Genomic DNA, 7,687 nt, shown 5'->3' on the forward strand with positions numbered 1-7,687 from the left:
CATATAAAATATATTTAATATATGCATCGGCGTTATGTGTTATGCCTGTTAATATATCATTATACCGAAAGATTCCACACCGTCTAGTTACATGACGACTGTTATTTTTATTATCTTTGATTGTTTTATCATGAAAACCAAAGAACCAAGCTCATGATTTTCTTTGCATTTATGGTATGGTGATTAGTAACATGCAACCAACCCTAAAAGCATTCTATATTTGACAATTCCCTTGGTGGATTTCAATGCACTCCACTGTCACAAATATGTTACTCATTCCTTCTTACCAAAGGTTTTTTTTTTTTTTTTTTTTTTTTTTTACTTTTTTTTTTTGGGGGGGGGGGCCTCGTGTAGGTATGTTTCATAATATCCACAAGTTTTACGCAGTCCAAAGATTTCAAAGTTTTATATTCATAAAACTATAAGAAATGCCTTCGGTAGCTTCCTAGCACATTACATTTGCTAATGAATTATCCAAGCATCTTATATTACTGCCATTTTAACAGGTTTGCATTTATATTATATATTGGATATTAAAATGATATACAGCAGGTTCATCACACTATTATAGAAAACATGATCTTTGTAATTAGAGAGAGAGAGAGAGAGAGAGAGAGAGAGAGAGAGAGAGAGAGAGAGAGAAAGCGGGTGTTCGCATATGGGTGTAATAATTTTACTGTAACTAGCATTCTTAATATTACAAATGGTAAAGAGCGCCTTAACTAGTATAATCCTAATTCAATAAATAGAACATCATGAATAACTACCATTTTCCCATTCTTCCTACAAATATATTAAAAGTCAGTGTGAAAGCCCATGACCCTTCATAACACAACGAGTGAACGAAGATTGTTGACTGTGCATATGCAGAATTGCCCTGAGTTACTACCCAGGTATCACTGTTCAAATTTTGGTATTGGTTTGGTTCAGTTTGTTTGAATCTTAGTAAAAAACCAGGTTGAATGTTGTATCACGATTATGTACAAAGTATTTCCTTCTACAACAAGAGGTTTATGTACATCTGAATCAAATTCAGATACGGCAATCTGTTAGTTGGACTGTTAAACTGCAATCCATCATAGTAATTACATGAGAGTTTGTCTTACAAATGTGTAAGGCACTTATGTATCCCGAGCAGGTAAGCTTATCTCCTAAGACAATCAAGGCAGCCAAGAAGAGGGAACATGACCAATCTATAGATTATGAACGTTTGGGTTCAGCTTTGGAGATTCAAAAAACTCATGAGGGTGAACAAAGTCAACAATTGTGATTCAGTACTCCCCACTACTAAGTCCTAGCCCGCTGTCATGTAGTCATACCATCCTCTCCCTCTGAGAAGTCCCTCGTGAAATCATGGATAACCCCACAGCCAAGATTACATTAATATGAAGAATTGTTTGTGCGAGAGAACAACAGTGATGACTGCTATTGCACGTGAGCTTGGAGTGACCAGAAACTTTTTTAAAGTGTAGCAATAAATGGGAGGAAAAGGGATCAACGTGTCATTCCTAGAAACGGCAGACCAAGGAAGACTTCATTTGCGGATGATCAAAAAATTATGACAAATTACACGAAATCCAATCACAAATGATATTCCAGTCCGCGATTTCCTGCAACAGTATGCAAAAAAAAAAAAAAAAAAAAAAATCATCCTGTTGACTAACCTCGTCTGCCTGCACTGCTAAAGAAGGGTAATCACGAGGTATAGAGAAAAAAAAATATCTGAAGAAGAGCGCGGGTATGTGACTTGCAACACCTGGAGATTGATTCCCCTACATGGTATTCGAGAGCAGGGACATAAGGATGTTTTCTTCACAGCAAATTAATGTTGAAATTTTAAGCCACTAGGCTGCCACAGTTCGTTCCATGGCTCTAACCGAGGACCAGATACCTTTCAAACTAGTCAACCATTTACTTCTCTTAAGCTAGCTTCACATACATGGATTGATGCTGCATGGTTTTATTAATTTTAATTATTAATGGAAATAATGACCTTCACATGATTGCTCATTAGAAGTTCCATGCAATAGTGATTTATAGCCGTGTGCACTGCTAATCCATGCCGTTCCAGTGTAGCAGTTTGTGGTAATTAATAAAAGGTGGTTAGGGGGAAATCCTATGTAAAATCGTGCCTCCTAACAAGCCGAAAATTCCACACAAAAACAATTAGCTCGAGTGAAAAGTGCCAATACACTTCTTGTTCGGTCTCTCACTGGTATTTTGATAATGTCTTAGCAGTATCAAGTTACTTTTTTAATGCAGTCAATCCGTCAATGCATCTTCGTGCGCACCTTCTCATAATTAAAACTTTAAAATTTCACTTTTCCCCACTGCCTATGAACCCATTAGGCCAAGCAAGCTGTTAAGTTTTAACTCTGATTATGATTAAATTACCCCATTAATGCCGAAACAATGATACCTACTTTAAAAATTGGGTCAACCCTTATTTTTGTTCAACTTCCGTTTAAAGAAAAGCATCCATGTATACTGTAGACGAGCTAAATCCCAACCACAACAAGAACTGCTGGGGTGCTAAAATGAACTCTCAAAACCAACAGGAGAACCACCGAGCAGCTCCTGAATAACACCGAGACTAGTGGGGGAACTGTTTAGACCGAATTAAGATACCCTTTACACTAAAATTTTGGCTATATTTGTCCCTGGCAGACTACAGGTCGTAACTAATAAAAACTAGAATTATAATGGGCCTTGAGTTTCGCACGATACTGTCGCAGGTGACTGACATCAGCCATTGCTATAATGGCTTTATAAAGTTAATTTGCCGTTATGTATTATTTTGTCCTGCCATAGTACAGCAATACTCCTAAGTACTCCATATTATACATTTCCCATGGAACTGTCACAGGAGAGACAGCAACCATGGCTATATTGAATTTGTTAAGCATTAACTATTTTAACCGATTATTTTGTCCTACCATGATATGGCACGGCTTTTTAGGTCCTCTTAGCTATCATTAATCACCCTACTGATAACCCATGCGGCAACCTATTAGCATTTTCTATTATGCCCCTACATTTGTCGACCAATAAGCATCCTATTTTACATTCAATATCTTGATTCACCCAACAAACCCTGCTCAAGTATACATTGCCTTGATCATTCACCACCATTACAATGTTAATTATAAATTTAAAAAATTAAAAGTTATATATCCATTTTACTGACCAGTAAAGTTTTTATTTAAAGCTTTCTCGGGACTAAATTAAATAAATTCCCTTCGTACTCTATGGCATTCAATATTAACCAGATTCTTGAAGGCTTTTAATTTACTTAGGAAAGAACATTGGTATGCCACAATAACTCCAGTTGGGTTAACATTAGACACCAAGTCATTCAAAACTATGCTCTTAAAGCACAAACTTAACAATCACTAAAGACTCGTCCACACGACCAGGCCTGATCGGCGGACCTCCCTTCTGCCAAAGTTTGACTGGCAAACCATCAAATTGCTCAATGGGTCTCTTAAGAAAACGCCATGGATTTGACCGATAGCTTGAGCTTCGACCCCGGCATTAATCTGTTGAGAAGCATTTCTTTAACAGTGTCTTTATACTGCACTTGCATCCTACGCAAGTGCAAATAAGGCAATTATGCTACACAAAATTTAGGTAGCCACCATTTTTATTGTACTGCCCTGAACACTCCATAGACTCGCCTGTGATAACTAACCTTCACAGGTAGGCCTGTCAGAGTTTGCTTATCAACCCCTGAGCACACCGATCAGGCCAGCATTTGTGGACAGGCCTTAAAATAAGCTATGAAGCAGTTATTTTTGAGCAATTAAACTATCATACAATTAAAAAAAACAATTAGCTATGGTGTCTTAAATTAAAATTTTCATAACCTAAATTTTAGATTTAAATTTTGGGTACAAAAATAATTCAAATCCATTTAAGTGCATATTCTTTTTAATTCCAAGGTGCCCAATTTTAAAGTGAAATTAGTACCGAAGTCTCTGGCCAGTGAAAGGTTCTCTACACCAGTAACCTGTAATATAGTTCAGACCTTGCTACATTATGTGAACTGTAAATAAGCCTCTAAGTTTGTCATGCCATTACATTGTGTAATCCTTTAACAGGAGTTTTCAACGTTAAGAGATCAGGGCCTGAGTTAAACTTTCATCTCCAATACACAAACATTATAACTTAGTTCGGACAACTCATGAACTACAATAAAAATTCTCAAATATTTATTAAAAAAAAACAACCGTCTTCTGCTCCAACCAAGCCTTCAAAGTTTGTTATTTTTCCAGAGCCAACTCACCGAGGGATCTAGTAATTAAAAGAACCCAAAATAAAGCTAGTGAAGCTCAATTCCAAGCAAATGTGGCCTTGGGAAGTGCGTAGGTATCTTACAAACTGCTGCCGAATCTATTGGCCAAGACTTTGGAGATTATGGAATTCGAATTTGGTAGGTATGTAACTGCTATTGAAGCTCTTATCAAACTACCTGTCAAGAAAAAAGAATTGTCAATAGATGGCTGTAAGAGTAAATTATCCAAAACTATGCAAATCTGACTAATATTATGAGGGACCTTTATAAAAACCCTTCGTAAATCTTTAAAGCCCTTCGTAAATCCTAGTTGAAATTTACTACACCAAATCTTCCATCTTTCAATTATTAATTACTTGCATAACATACTACGTTACTTATGCTAAAATACTAATCTGAAGGATTAACAAATCTGGTTATTGTATCCTTAAAATTCAAAGAAACATTTATATTTCTAATCAAGAATTAGCAATGTAGAAACTCAGTTAAGGTAAAAATTCCTAACTGAAAGCAAAGGCTTAACTAAATAGACCAACCCACAGCTTGTCAGATAATAGTAACAATTCATGAAAGTCATGAGCCACAGTCCTAACCAGAAGCAAAGTTGTTTTTTGAAACTAAAGATAAACGTTGTAAACTAGGAATTAATTAATTTAGATTATTTTTTTTCTTTGTTAATACTAATCTGACCCCGATCCTAACTGAATCTTAATACAAAACCAAAAGTCACTTACCATGAGAACTTAAAACTAAGGAAAAGTGCAAGCCCCTCTTGGTGTATGTCAGACGTGGTCTGACATACACCAAGAAGTAATCCTCCGCCACATTCGGGGGCTCTGCCCCCGAATGGGGGAGGATAAGCTTGCACAGGGTGAGTATTTTAAAAAACAAAAATAGGAAATTCTTACCTCCTGATTTAAAGATAAAAAATAGTTACCAACTGAATGTAGACAAAAGGGTACTGCGCAGATGTTTGAAACTACAGCAAGTTGTCAAACCTGTAAAAAAATAAAGTCTTCAGAAGTTGCACTCTTTTACAGCTAGCTTCGATCCAAAAAACATTTAAAGGTAAATTAAAAATTAAATTTCTAAACTAAGTTACTATGATACTCAAGTTTGATAACTACACAAATTTTAGAATAAATTTTAAGGTTTAAAAATAAATTGAGAAATTTTTATACAATGGTTGGATACTGCCCATGTATCACAAAAGATTAAGAGAGTTTAGTGGCTTAGAACAGATTTGAAAAATAAAAGTAAACTTCATTGAGAAACGAATTATTTCTATATTAAAGATATAGCCTTTGAATTTAATGACAGTTTTAGGACTAGTTAAAAATAAAATTTCAATGAGAACTTTCATTGTATTAAGAAGACTGGATACAGCCATTGAACTAATGGAATGATTAAAATTAAACTTCATAATTCAATGGTTGGATATTGCCTATGGAATATAAAAATTTAAGTCAGAACTTGTACTAATGTAGTTTACTGCCCGAGAGCCAAAATGTTTATTTTCAAAATAACAGAATAATTATGCTTATATTGGATACTGCCCTTTAGTTAATCTAATATTTAAGGTAAAATTAAAAGTTCATAGAGTTAGCGAAATCATTGACAGAATAAAGCTTATTACCTTTCAACTGCCTTCCAACCAAATTAAGTTTGCTATTAAAATTAAGAGATTCTGGAGAACCAGAAGTTACTTTGGTTGGATACTGCCTTTAAACCATTAAACCAAAATAATGTAAAGTTTGAATTTGAAAAAAAAACAACGAAGCCGAAAATTGCTATACTTGTAGTTTACTGTCTTTGAACCATCGTTTAAGATTAAAGTATTGTACAGAATATAAACATGCACAAAAAGTATATCACAATCAACATTCACAAACCAGAGGGTTCCGACACTAAATTTTACGTTTGAATAACAATCTACTTACGCATGAACTCGAAAACACTCACGTTATACTTCCACACTACAATCCCACTCCACACTCCACTGCCGAACTACTACAATAACTAACGTAGTGAAACAGGTTATTCCGACGAAAGCTTCATACACTGCAGATTTACGAGCTAAGGACTATAAAGTCTGGAAGTGATTCTTTCCGCAGGGACCCTTAGGTTGTTTGTCGAACGACCAACAGATGGCAGCAGTAAGTAAAGTAGCTGGTTTGAGTGTCACGGTCACATTTTAGATAGAATGTTACATAGAAGTGACGTGAATGTGGGGATTAATAACTCGAATAAGAACATCTTAAAATAAAATTAGCAGGTTCATAGAAAAATTAAGATTAGAGCAGGAAGTGTGTGGTATAAAATGCACCGAAGAGATTCATTTTAATAGGAATATTAATTGTGAAGTAACGGGAAAATGAGATCTATATAACCATGTTAGTTTACGAAATACAAAGAAAATGTTTGATAAAAAAGTTAAACTGCGCTCACAGGAGGTTCTCGAGAGATAGGATAAATTCGTGATTATTTAAAGAATTTTCATTTACTTAAATTTATTCTAAAAGAAATCTCAGGTAATAGTACTAAGCACATTATCCCCCTTAAAACCTAAGGCTGAAGACGTCGGCAATGTAACAAGCTGTTCTAGGCCATAGCAGAAGAAAAAAAGTTATAGAGACTCATACATTTTCAGAGGATGAAAGGTTACACAACTTAGGAAAAACAGAAGTAGGAAGATATTTCCAAAGCTTGGTAGTAGAAGGCAAGAAACCGTTTCTGAGTTACTTTATCCAGACTTTATCCTAATGGGATTATTGAGAGTGCGACAACATAACCTAACTGAGCTTTCACAGTGCACAAGCATAAAGTTAGAAAAATAATAGATTGATATTCAACGCATGTGGTTTGATTCTTAAACTGAAGCTTGTTGATTTAGGCAGTCCTTATTAGAAAGCGTCGTGGCTCTATTGAAGGGAATTCTAAGTTGTGTATCATCAAATCGGTCATGTGGTGGGTAGCAGTCATTTATGGTAGTGTAGAGGGACATAAGGCTGCTATCCCTCTACACTACTCTACAATGACTGCGACCCACCACACTCCACTGATTATATGATACACAATTTATAACTTCCTTCCATATAGCCACCACCTAAGCCAACAAGCATTATTTTGAGAATCGAACCCCATACGTTGAATATCAAACAATTGTAAAGATACTATTATCTTTTTTTTTTTTTTTTTTTTTTTGTACTTGTACATTGAGTAAGCTTTAGTTAGGTTATGTTGTAGATACCTCGGTAATCCTATTAGGATAGAGTATTTCAGAAAGTGTTTCTTTCCTTCTACTACCAAGCTTTGGAAATATCTTCCTTCTTCTGTTTTTGCTAAGCTGTGTAACCTTTCCTTCCCTGAAAATGTTTGAGAATCTATATCTTC

General features: G+C 35.2%; 1 long non-coding RNA gene across 2 annotated transcripts; it reads right to left on the reverse strand.

The window, feature by feature from the left end:
- Positions 1–3,912: 3,912 nt before the first annotated feature.
- LOC137621164 (uncharacterized) lies at positions 3,913–6,315 on the reverse strand. 2 transcript variants are annotated; one of them, XR_011040144.1, is made up of 3 exons: positions 6,257–6,315; positions 5,203–5,292; positions 3,913–4,471 (listed from the first exon to the last, which is right to left on the reverse strand). It is a non-coding gene; the product is annotated as an uncharacterized lncRNA (long non-coding RNA). The 2 variants fall into 2 exon arrangements; XR_011040145.1 differs by having other exon boundaries at positions 6,235–6,311.
- Between the last annotated feature and the right edge of the window lie 1,372 nt (positions 6,316–7,687).

The sequence above is a fragment of the Palaemon carinicauda genome, chromosome 27 (genome assembly GCF_036898095.1).
Source record: "Palaemon carinicauda isolate YSFRI2023 chromosome 27, ASM3689809v2, whole genome shotgun sequence".
Classification (NCBI taxonomy): domain Eukaryota; kingdom Metazoa; phylum Arthropoda; class Malacostraca; order Decapoda; family Palaemonidae; genus Palaemon; species Palaemon carinicauda.